Genomic DNA, 11951 nt, shown 5'->3' with positions numbered 1-11951 from the left:
ACAGAAATAACCTACCTACAAACATGTGTTTAAATTATTAAATTATTTTCAGGATCCTTTCATATAATCACCAAACCAAACAATCAGTTTGAAGGTCAGATGATCATGAACAACATAATTGCATTTATTGCTGCAGGAAACCTAAATTCTGGGAAAAGAGCCATGTAAGGGCATGTAGGCCTACCATTTTAGTTCTTACAGTTGTGACGTACACTGAGACAAACCCACCTGAACTTATTGATAAAAGTAATTTCCTTCCCTTTTGCAGTTAAATATTACACAATAGACGTTTATCAAGGTTAGGGGGTTTTGAACTCATTACCCCACTAGTTATAATATTTTAACAATTGGGCCAACTTCTCTGTAAAATGCATTTTTAAAAATCTGACCACATGTCTTGGATGAAAACTTGTTGTTCACCCACTTCATCAGATTATGTAATTTCTAACAGCATCTTCTAATTATAAATGATTTTAGACAATTTACTTATTTTATTTACCATTATTTTCTTTTTTATCCTCTTATTGTCTTTTATTATCTTTTTTTTATTTTTTTTTTTACAGTTAAACATGTACAGTAAATAAGTAGAAAATTGCACTTGATATAATAATAAGCAGGTGTTTTAAGAAGAACATGCAAAATAGCTATTATATATTACATATACTATTCCCTGATGTGCAGCAGTAGTTGATTGGGACTTTAATAATTGCACTTCATAATAACATTGTGTATCTTCAGTCAGATAGTTTGGCTGTATCACCATCTGCTGGACAATTTAAACCAACTGGAAAATTGGACAATATCTGCCTACAATTTATACTTTATTGCACGGACACCAGTTGTTTATTTGTTCTAGGTTTTAATCTCAGAGTACATTAAGACATTAAACTATTAATAAAAACTGGTAAAATGGGGTCACCTTCATGTGAATGTCAGCTCAGTAGAGACCATATGTTTAATTGAGCCTCTCTGACCAGGATAATTATAGTTAATGAAAACTAAAACTAGCAGTGAATACTAAAACTAGCAGTGAAAAAATTCATTTTGTTAACTGAAGTAAAAATAAAAGTGATAGTTGTTTTTTAAAACAAATACTAGTGAAATCTACAATGAACATTACAAAATGAACTAAAATAAACAAAATTGCAGATCAAATCAGCTTTGTTTTGACTAAAGAATAAAATGTCTTTGCACAATACGGTACCTTTAAAAAACAATGCAATGGTAAACCATATTTGGTGTCATGCATTCTTTCATCCTTTTCAGCTTCTACAAATCAAGGCTTTCGCCCTAATACCTAAAAAACTGAAACCAGATCAATTCCTCAAAATAGAAATAAAACACTTGTTAAACTAACAAAAACTAAAGTGAACTTTTAAAAACTGAAAAACTAAACTGAAATAAAAAACTAAACAAAAATAAAAATTTCAAAACTATATTAAACCATGGTACTGACTCCTCTGAGTGTTATTTGTTCCACGGTCCACACCACCTTGCAGTTGAGGAAGGACTACCTATAGAGATAGAAAGTGAAAATTAAGTTCAGTGCAGAAAGAAAGAAAAGAAAAGCAGAAAAAACCTGGTAGTGTGAAGTTGTTGAACTCAGGCAGTATGGCACCCTAATTGAAGATTAAGAACAATTGTTGAACCTTTTTGTTGTAAAGAAAGAAAGTTTTGGGGAAAAGGGGGTAAGTGTATAGTGGCAGCTTCAGGAAAACATATGCAAATTGATAAAACACAGAAACTCTTGGTTGATTTATACGCTGGGTTATCATTTAAATTCACAGATAGATGAATAGTATTATTAGGTAAATATCATTTTCACATGTATGAAAGATACTCTACCCGGCTTCCCCCACTTCATGAATGACTTTAAAAAATAGGCCTATTTTGACTTTGACTAAATGTATCAAGCTAAACAAAAGTGGTGAAATTGCTTCGACATACAGTGTACAGACTGTACACTCTCCCAAAACGGGTAATAGGAATAAATACAGAGGACAGATACATACAGATGTTTCATACATACAGATGTAGCATACATACTCTCTGTGTCTCTGATGATCAGGACAGGCATCTCAAACAGCAAGCTTGTAGACACACACCGTGCTGACCTGTTGCTAAAGAAAGAACACAAACGCAGGGATAAAGAGTTTGGGTAGATCTCCAGTCTCTTATTTGATCAGGAGCGAGGAGGAATCTGTGATGAGCCTGAGTAGCTTTTACCAGCCAACATGCCCACTGCAGTTTCATACCAGAGTGAAAACACATTCAATATAAAAATATGTTCAGTCAAATTCTCAGTCTGATCAACAGAAGAAACATATACAACTTTCTTCTTTTATCAGAAAGATTTTTCTTTTCATGATCTGTTTCCAGTTGCACAACCCAATCAGCAGAAACTGCTGCATTGTATGTTTCTGCAAACCACAGATATGTTGAATATACACATTTAACAAGTTGAATCTCTATGTTTCAGTGCTGGCCATTATTAGTTGTATAATTATATTTAATCACGTGACAATGCTGTGGTTACGGTCTGGTTAGGTTTTGACACAAAAACCACTGTAGTGGAGAAATAATATTCATTATATACATATGCATTTTAGTATTCTGTTAACCTGTGTTAGGCCTTGTTAGCATGTCCTTGTGTATCTCTCTCATAGTGTGTGTGAAAGTGCTGTGGACTGGGCTCCCACTAAGGCACTGATAAGACACCACCTGTGAGGCCTTGTTATGTCTTAGAAGAATGGGATGATTCTCAGAGAAGTGTGGGATGAGCCCAAAAGAGATTATAACTTTGGTTCTGTTTCTTTATACAGGCAGTTCTGTTCTCTTTACAATACCTTATATGTGCAGTGTGCAGAACTCATCTTGTACAAGATATATTAAAATACTAGTTTGTGATTAAAATTTGTTTACTGGACTCATGATTTTCTCTGTCACCCTTAATTAAGGAAATCTCCATAACACCACTTAGTAAGGTTAGGGGCCACTAATCCTCTGTCAATATCCAGAAAAGGAACGGGCAACAAATTCATCCTCTAGCTAGTTTGATAGTGTTAGTTAGGGTCTTAAAAGAAGAAATAGAGAAAAATAAAAATAAAAATGGGGGGACTTTTAAATGCGTAGAGGTGCTATTATACATATATGTCTTGTAATTTAAATGTTGATCTGCTACATATTGAAATGTAGAGATTCAGTGTGTCCAGAAGTTTACAGAAGTGTACAATGAAAACATTTTATTATGGTGACTGGACCGAGGAAGCCCCACCATTCAAAATAGAAAGTGAAAATAAAGTTCAGTGCAGAAAGAAAAGAAAAGAAAAACTGAAAATTGTGATAGTGTGAAAATGATTACCTCTCCCCCTGACTGAGGAGGAAACTGGTCTGGGACTGGACCCTGGTTTGGTGTTGTGGTCTTGAGTTTTCTGCTGAGACAGAATTGTGATCAATTATAACACCTTGCTCCAGACTATATCCAGGTGTTTCAGGGACATTATTGTAAGAGACTGAGTTCACACATGGGACCTGCTCTCAGTTTATTGTCGAACTTGCAGTATGGAACCTTAATCAAAGATGAAGAACAAAAAGGCTAAGAGGACTTTCAGTATTTTAACCGTTTGGTAGGATTAGGGTTATTTTGTGTCATGATATCTGGTCAAAAACAAAATCTATTTATTCTGAAGTTTTTGGGCAATTACCACTTGTATGAGGCATGAAATGTACAAAAAAAAAGTACCAAAAAAAAGTACAAAATATATTCCTATATTTTTAGGAATAAATATAGAGGACATAGCAAAGCAGATGTCTCATTATGGTGTAGCATACATACTCTCTGTGACTCTGCTGATCAGGATTTATACAGACATCTCCAACAGCAAGTTTGTAGACACACACCGTGCTGACCTGTCGCAAAACAAAGTCCCAGAGAAGAACACAAACAAAGGGACAAAGAGTGTGGGTAGATCTTAAGACTCTTATTTGATATTTCATTGCTCCTTGATCCTCACTTGAACCAGATGTTATTCTAGTCTTCCATTTTGAAGTGGGGAGCGAGGAAGAATCTGTTAGGAGCCATGAGCGAGCATACACAATAACACTGCAAAATTTTATATTATATGTGTTTTCTGACTCAATATCTAGTTAAAAATCTGTTAATTGTTGCTCTGATTGACAAAAATAGCTTTCATCATTTATTAGAAAGATCTTTTCTTGATCTGTTGTTTCCCAGCAACCCAATTGGCAGAATACAACATTGGTATTGTATGTTTCAGGAAACCATGGAAACATTGAATATCTACATTTCATAAGTTGAACATTTATGTTTAAGTATATGACAAATAAAAATGGCTGCAGATGTCTTGCTAAAAACACTTTTTTCCTTTCAGTTGAAACAGGAAGTGGGCAGTGGTTTTAAGAGGGTCTTGAACAGTGTTCTCTGCTGCTTTGATGGCTTATCAGTTTTCTAACTGAGTTTCTAGTCAGAAAAGTCATCTCTTAGAAGATATATATATATATATATATAGTCATCTGAACTGTCACTTTAAATGTTGATATTAAACGGATTGAAATGTAGAGATTTATTTTATCCATGGTTTGCAGAAATGTTCAATGCTGATGTTTTATTCTTGCGACTGGCCTGAGGAAGCACCACCTGTAGAGGTATAAAGAAAAGCAGAATAAACGTGATTGTGTGAAGATGTTCTTACCTCTCCCTCCGACTGGGGAGGAAACTGGTCTAGGATTGGACTCTGGTTTGGTGTTGTTGTCCTGAGGTTTCTGCTGAAACAGAATTGTGACAATTACACACCTCGCTTCAGACTGTTTCCAGGTGTTTCATGACATTAAAAACATTTGTCTTTGTAGAAACATCCTGGTTACTTTGGACAATTAAAATGTTTCACTGTTAACTGATTTGAATGGAACTACAATACAATTGAAGAAAAAGCCACCATGAAAACAGGCACATTTTAATTTATAGATTTAAGGATTATGCAAAGTTTTCAAGACACTGAAATGTGATTTCTCTTTCCTTCACTGGAGGGATACACTCAGAACTCTGAGAATTTCAAAACCAAAAGGCTATCTGCATGGCTACATACCTCGAGGAGTCAATTAGTAATTAGTTTGTTTGAATTGTAAAGTGACCATTTAAATTTAGACGTGTGTTGTCACTGAGCTTTATATTTACGTAAAAACCGGTACAAGTCGCACTCTATTTTTGGGGGTGTCATGCTGGGAAAAACACATTTCTATTAAAGACTGGTTTCTTTGAATGCACCAGTAGGTATTCATTTATAAACACACACATTTATACTCCAAAACTTTCTCATTTTACCTTTATTTGAAACACAATCAACAGCAACCAGTGTCCCAAAATACTTCTGATGAACACACAATCATTTCTCCGTACAACATAGCCTACAGCAGTAACGGGTCTATTTTCATTAGCTGCTGACACAGCTGGAGTGCCTAGGGCGTGATTGATACCGCTGTTTATAGGACGTTATAGTTCATAAGTGTGGACGCTCACATCATTATGTTTAAAGTTATAGTTATAGTTAACGTTCTTAGTGTGGACAGCCTTTTACATACCTATAATCATATGCAGATCCAACCTCTGTTTGCATTTTACTGCTGTATATGACACACCGGTGTATAAGACGCACAACACTTAAATTAAAAAATATTGCGTTAAAGGTGCGTCCTATAGGCTACACCGATTTTTACGGTAAATCATTGATAGTTCCTAGTGTTGACCGGTTCTGCACCAGAGCAAATAAAAGTTAAACAAATGTCAAACCTGAAATCTAAAAGCTGTTACTCACCTGCAGAGACAAAGTGCTGAACTGAGGCCACAAAGAAGCAATCCAATTGCAGGTGTCAGTATGTATAGATAGTGAATCGATGAACCAATTTCTGTATAAAATCAGATGTAAATGATTTAAGTAGCATGAAGTTTGTGCTTTGTGCTGTGCCTGGTGAAGGAATGATTTGCCCTGCTTTAAGCTCTACCTTACCTTTACTTTCAAGGTTCTCCAACACAGTTAAATTCCACTGAATAGTCCTTACACCGTCTTTGTCAATTACCTCACACGTGTAAAGTCCTGCATCTTCTTGCTGAGCATTAAACATATTCAGCTTTGCAGGAAAGTTTAGGTCTATGCTCAGTCTGTGAGAGGTGAAATGTGATAATGTCATATTGTCTTTAAAAGAAAAAAGTGTTTTGCTTTTTTTCCAGAAGATTTGCGTTGTATTTTTCATTGTTAAGTTGAAAGTTAAAACGGTGTCATTTCCCCTGGACACCAGTATGTTCCTGTATTCATCTGTATGAGACCCCAACACTGAAGGAAACAATCAATTAAAAATTAAATCCGCAATGAAATCAAGAGACAAAACAGTGCATCACAAACACAAATGTCCACACTGTACCTGCAAAGACGTGGCCCATTATTAATAGCTGGAAGGAGAGCAGAGCTGCTTGTTCTGGCCTGAACATGATAACCTTCAGAATGAAAAGAAAAGACTGGAGCTTATATCATCTTCACAGTGGAGGCGCACAGAAAAGGAAGTGGTTAGTTGTTGTTAGGCTATTCTCAAAAACATGGTGTGTATCACTTTATGTCGTGGAACATGAAGTAAATCACATGTTATGATCTGCAGCAACTTTGTGGTGCAAAAGTGTGGTACAAATGATTATTATTTATTATTATTATTATTAGTAGTAGTAGTAGTATACAAGAATACAATTCAAATTGAGTTCAAGCATGAAAATTATTAGTGATCATTTTTCACTGTAGTTAGTCATGTAATAAACATATACAGTAGCATGACTATATTATGCATGTTCAGTGAGAACCACCTCTGCATTGTGCTGAACACATTTTGCCCACATATCCTCCTGATGAGCAGTTTGATACTTTGCAAGTCAGTCCCTGCCATCAGCGTGTGAATGGGTGCTTAGCTCTTTAAAGCATGCTCACTTCATGGATCACTAGAGACTACAGTCAGGGCTGCTAACTTCCAGGTTAGCTCTCTGGTTAAGTCTGTGAGAAAAAGTATTTTTGACCCAATTTTGCAATTACACTGTTTGGCCAATATATCAAATTGGCCTCAAAACCAATATTGAACCACACTTTAAACCAACTGCAAGTCAGTACATTTATGGCTAAAAGGAGAAGTGAGGTGCTGTGTTTCACTATATAACAGAATAATTACCAAAACTGAAATAAAGATGATGGAGAAAATAATGACGAGCATCATGTGACTATCATTCTTTCTTCCTGCTGTGGAACATGAGACCTTGTAGCTTTGCTTTGCTCAGCATTAGCTTGAAGGTCATAATTAGGAACATTTAATCAAAAAGTTGAAGAAAGCTTATCCTATCTGTGTAATATTGACAAATATCTATTATTGCAAGCAACATTTTATATAATAATTAACTCATTTTCACTGACATCACATGATCTATTAACCTGTACAGGATTTGTTTCTGGTTTTAAAACTGGGGTTACATTAGCCTGCAGCCTAACGGACAAACAGTCATATACAATGCATATGATGACACTACATGAATCTCACTTCCTTTGTTTGTGGCCACAAAAAAACAAAACAGCAACAGGAAATTCACAGTTTACAAGAGTGTCAGAGGCAAACAGTTGCCACATATTGAACAATACATTTAAACAAAAGAAAAAGAGAAAACATTACTTTTTATCGCCACTAGCTGGATAACAAATATATCACAAATGATAACATCACTCTACGCTTTGGCTTTGATCAGGTTTGCTCTTCTATTCAGATTGATTAGTAATTACAGTGTCTGTCACTTTGCTTGTCCAGGAAACGCTCTATATGACTTCATAAAGACCAGTTCATGCATTTTCCAAGTTTTTTTAAAGCAGAGTTCACTGTGTATAGGAAGAGGGACACAGTTGATGCCAGCAAAAGAGCACATGTTGAATAATCAGGAAGTCCTTTAATTGTACCCCCAGAAGGGGCTTCTTTTATCTACTTCCTACTACTTCTCACAGCAGAAAAGTACTAGGTCAACATATGAAAGGAGTGGTTGTGTGATGGCATTTTGAAAACTGCAGTTATAATATTAGCATTGCTAAAGACGCATAGAGTTCTGTCAAGTATACAGTCAGTTAATGAAGGCCAGTGTGCAGTAGCTGCCCTGCAGACAGCTTTTTTGCTTTCCATCTGGTCTTCTTTTATTTCTCTCTCTCATTCTCTCTTATAGCAGAGCTGATGGAGCAAAATTTGACTAAGTTGACAATCTATTTAAAGCTTGACAAGAAGTGTGCAGAGGCCATGGTGTTCAAAAGAGAAAAAAGCAAGCTACTTTAATATATTTTTCAGTAGTAGAAACACTGTTCAGTGTGTCTTAGTGTGTTTAGTATGTTTGTGTGAAGGCATGTCAGTGCTTTATAGATGTCTGTTGAGCCAGAAATGCTGGTTTGCATGCAACTCCCACTCTTTCTGCTTTATTGAGTGCATGATGTTACTGCATGTGTTTGTGTGTGCAGGACAGGATTTTGTTTTTTTGTCTGAATGTAAGGTTAATGCACCAGGTCTTTGGTGATGACAGTCAGCTGGCAAACAACAAAGAACCTACACACAATTAAAGCTGTAAATTGTTTCCAGGATCTTTCCAAACAATCAGTTTCAAAGTCAGGTGAACAAAATAAATATGCCATGTTAGGGCATTTACCATTTTAGTTCTTACTGTAGTGAAGCACACTCAAACATATTTTTTAAACAAGACACTTGCCACAACCCTTTGAGCTGCTGAGGGTCTGGGGTTTGAACATAATCTCATCTCCCAGTGTTCAAATGAGGGAGGTGAAACATTTCTCAGTGTTGTGTTGCACTGGGGGAATTTGAACCCATTATATGATAGAGGCCATTTTAATTATCTGATATATTGTTGGGCCATTTTCTCTCTAAAACTGCATCTTGTTCAATAACCTGACCACATGTTTTGGATGAAAACTTAATTGTAACCATAGCTACCAAATAATTATTTCCTTCTCAACTGTTAGATTCTATATAAATGGAAAATATGAAGTCCAAAATGTACTTGAGTAGGATAAATCTACAGTTACTTCTCAAGACGGGTTTATAGCCAATCATGTGACACTGTGGGTGTCAACATCTAGACTAAATGTACACAGTGTAATGGGGTGTGGAGGTGGGTAAGACCCGAATGCAGCACAGAACACCCAGGAGCAGTTTGAAGTGATCTTTATTATATAGTCAGCAAGGTAACAGAACAGGTATTTGGCAGGATGCATAGGGGGACAGACTGGGCTCAGGGTCACCAACGACACAGAGTAGACAGCAGGTAAGATACTGCCAGTAGCACTCAGAGATTAGGTGTTCAACCAAGCTGGGGTCTCTGGGCTCTCCTGACTAGACAGGGTCCAGGGAGCAAACAGGCAATACTTGCGGTCAGGGACAGAAGGCTGTTGCGTTCACCAGGGCAGAGACGAGGTCAAAGGCAAGCAGAGTCGACCCCAGGAAATCAGTCCATAAGAAAGTGCTGGAAGGTCTGGCGTAGTAGAAGAACAATCCGGCAAGGAGTGAATGAACAACAGGAGTATATATGCTGACTTGATTACAGGTTGGTTGCAGCTGAGTGCCCAGGTAAACTGGCAGGAGTGGAGCAGGGGTGGGCTGAATGGAAATTTACCAGAGTTGCAGGAAAGTAAGAGCAGAACTGTGACACAAAGGGGGAAAAATGTGTTTTTCTTTAAATGATGAAGTTACACCCAGGTTTATATGCATTCATACTGTTAAGATCTCTCTATCAAATCCACACTTTCCCCTCATAGCTTGTTGTTCATGCTGGTTTCAACATGAACCACGGTCTACATCAGAATATGTAATTTTTAAGAGTATCTTGTAATCATAAATGATTGTGGACAATTTATAAGACTCCTTTTTTAAAATCTTTATTATTTTATCATTGTCTTTATGATCTTTTATTGTCTTTCAATAATTGGAGAAAGAGCACTTCAGATGATTTTCTAAAATTAAATATAAACCATTTAAACAATTAAGAAAGTATTTTAATAAGAACATAAACAAAAGTCACAAAAAAAAAAGAAAAAGCTATTCTCATAGCTATTCCATGATGTGCAGTAGTAATTGATTGGGGCTTTAACTTAATGCACTTCTCCATAATAACATCATGTACCTTCAGTCAGATCTTTTGGCTGAGCCTTTGTCACCATCTGCTGGACAATTTAAACTAACTGGAAAATTGGTTACATCTGCTTACAAGTTACTACTTCATTGCACGGACGCCTATTGTTTATTTGTTCTATGTTTTAATCTCAGAGTACATTAAGACATTAAACTATTAATAAAAACTGGTAAAATGAAGTTGTTCTTAAACATTTCATGTTATTGTCAACTCAGTAGAGACCATAGATCGAATTGAGCCTCTCTTCGTACTGACTCCTCTGATTGTTGCTTGTTCTACGGTCCACACCATCTTGCGTTTGAGGAAGGACCACCTATAGAGATAGAAAGCAAAAATAAAGTTCAGTGCAGAAAGAAAAGAAAAGAAAAGAAAAGAAAAGGGAGAAGAAACCTGATTGTGTAAAGTTGTTCTTACCTCTCCCCCCGACTGAGGAGGAAACTGGTCTGGGACTAGACTGTGATTTGGTGCTGTGGTCCTGAGCTTTCTGCTGAGACAGAATTGTGACCAGTTAGGACACCTCACTCCAGACTGTTTCCAGCTGTTTCAGGCACATTATTATAAGAGACTGAGTTCACACATGGGACAATGAAACACATTATTTAAAAGTAGTAGGGAAAAAGTAGTACATTAATTGATGACTCAGAAATTAATCAGCAATGATTTTGATAATTGAATTGCAGCTGTATTTTTTTAAAATATGTTTTCTCCCTCTCTGCCTTTAATGCTTTCATGGTGCTGTTTTCAGTGCCCACCCCTCCCTATCAGTGCATCACTTTATTAACCTGATCAGTCTTATCAGAGGTCATCAGTCACCTCCAGCCTCTGGACTCCATGGAGCAATTTATGCTGCTGCTGCTCAGGGTTAGGGTTTGTTGTCCATCAACTCAAAATCTCTCTGTTGAGTCTAAACACCAAAGACTTTTAACAATCATAAATATCATATCATCATTATTTTAGTTTCATTTTTGTTGGCTTTCCTGACTGAATTATTATTGTACATTGAAGATCTTTGGGTTTTGGATTGTTGGTCAGGAAAATTGAGATGTTTGAAGTCATCAGCATGGATTCTCTGAAAGACTCTGGTAAGTCTTTTTATTTTGTTGTACATCAATTCTGACAAGTATTCTTTTGTGCAGTTATTGTTTGTTATCATGTTTTTGTTAATGCAGCAATATGGTTACATTCACCAGCATTTAGTAACAACTTGTCACATGTTGTTTCTGGCAGCACTGTGAATGAAGCAGTTTGTGGACACTCAGTTGGGTTATTGTCAATTTAAAAAAAAAATCATTCCGTTTGCATTTGCATGCAGAGAATGCATGGACATAGATACATGCACTGGAGCTAAGTCATGCAGTCATTACAGCTAAATGCCTTAACTCTGTGGCAAGGATTTTAGAAATACTAAGGTCAAGAGTGACCTTTTCACCAACACCAAAAAAAGTTTTTTGATTAGTCAGATTTTTTTTAAATTTAGATTACATTCATATTTTATGTTGTATATTGTGTGTATTTCCCAGTATTACAGTACAACATGTCGATGTCGGGCAGAAACCTGGTATCTCCACATGTTGTCACTTGAAAAGTATTACAAATTATTTAACATTAAGCCGTTTGACATATTTTCATAATTTAAAAGTAAAAAAGAGTCAACATACTTATATCCCCCAAAGAAAGCTATTATATAGGGACCAATATCAATGCACAGCAAAAACAGTAAAAAAAAAAAAAAAAA

This window comes from Scomber scombrus, chromosome 13 (assembly GCF_963691925.1).
Source record: "Scomber scombrus chromosome 13, fScoSco1.1, whole genome shotgun sequence".
Taxonomy (NCBI): domain Eukaryota; kingdom Metazoa; phylum Chordata; class Actinopteri; order Scombriformes; family Scombridae; genus Scomber; species Scomber scombrus.
The sequence above is the reverse complement of the archived record's forward strand: the minus strand, read 5'-3'. Positions refer to the sequence as shown.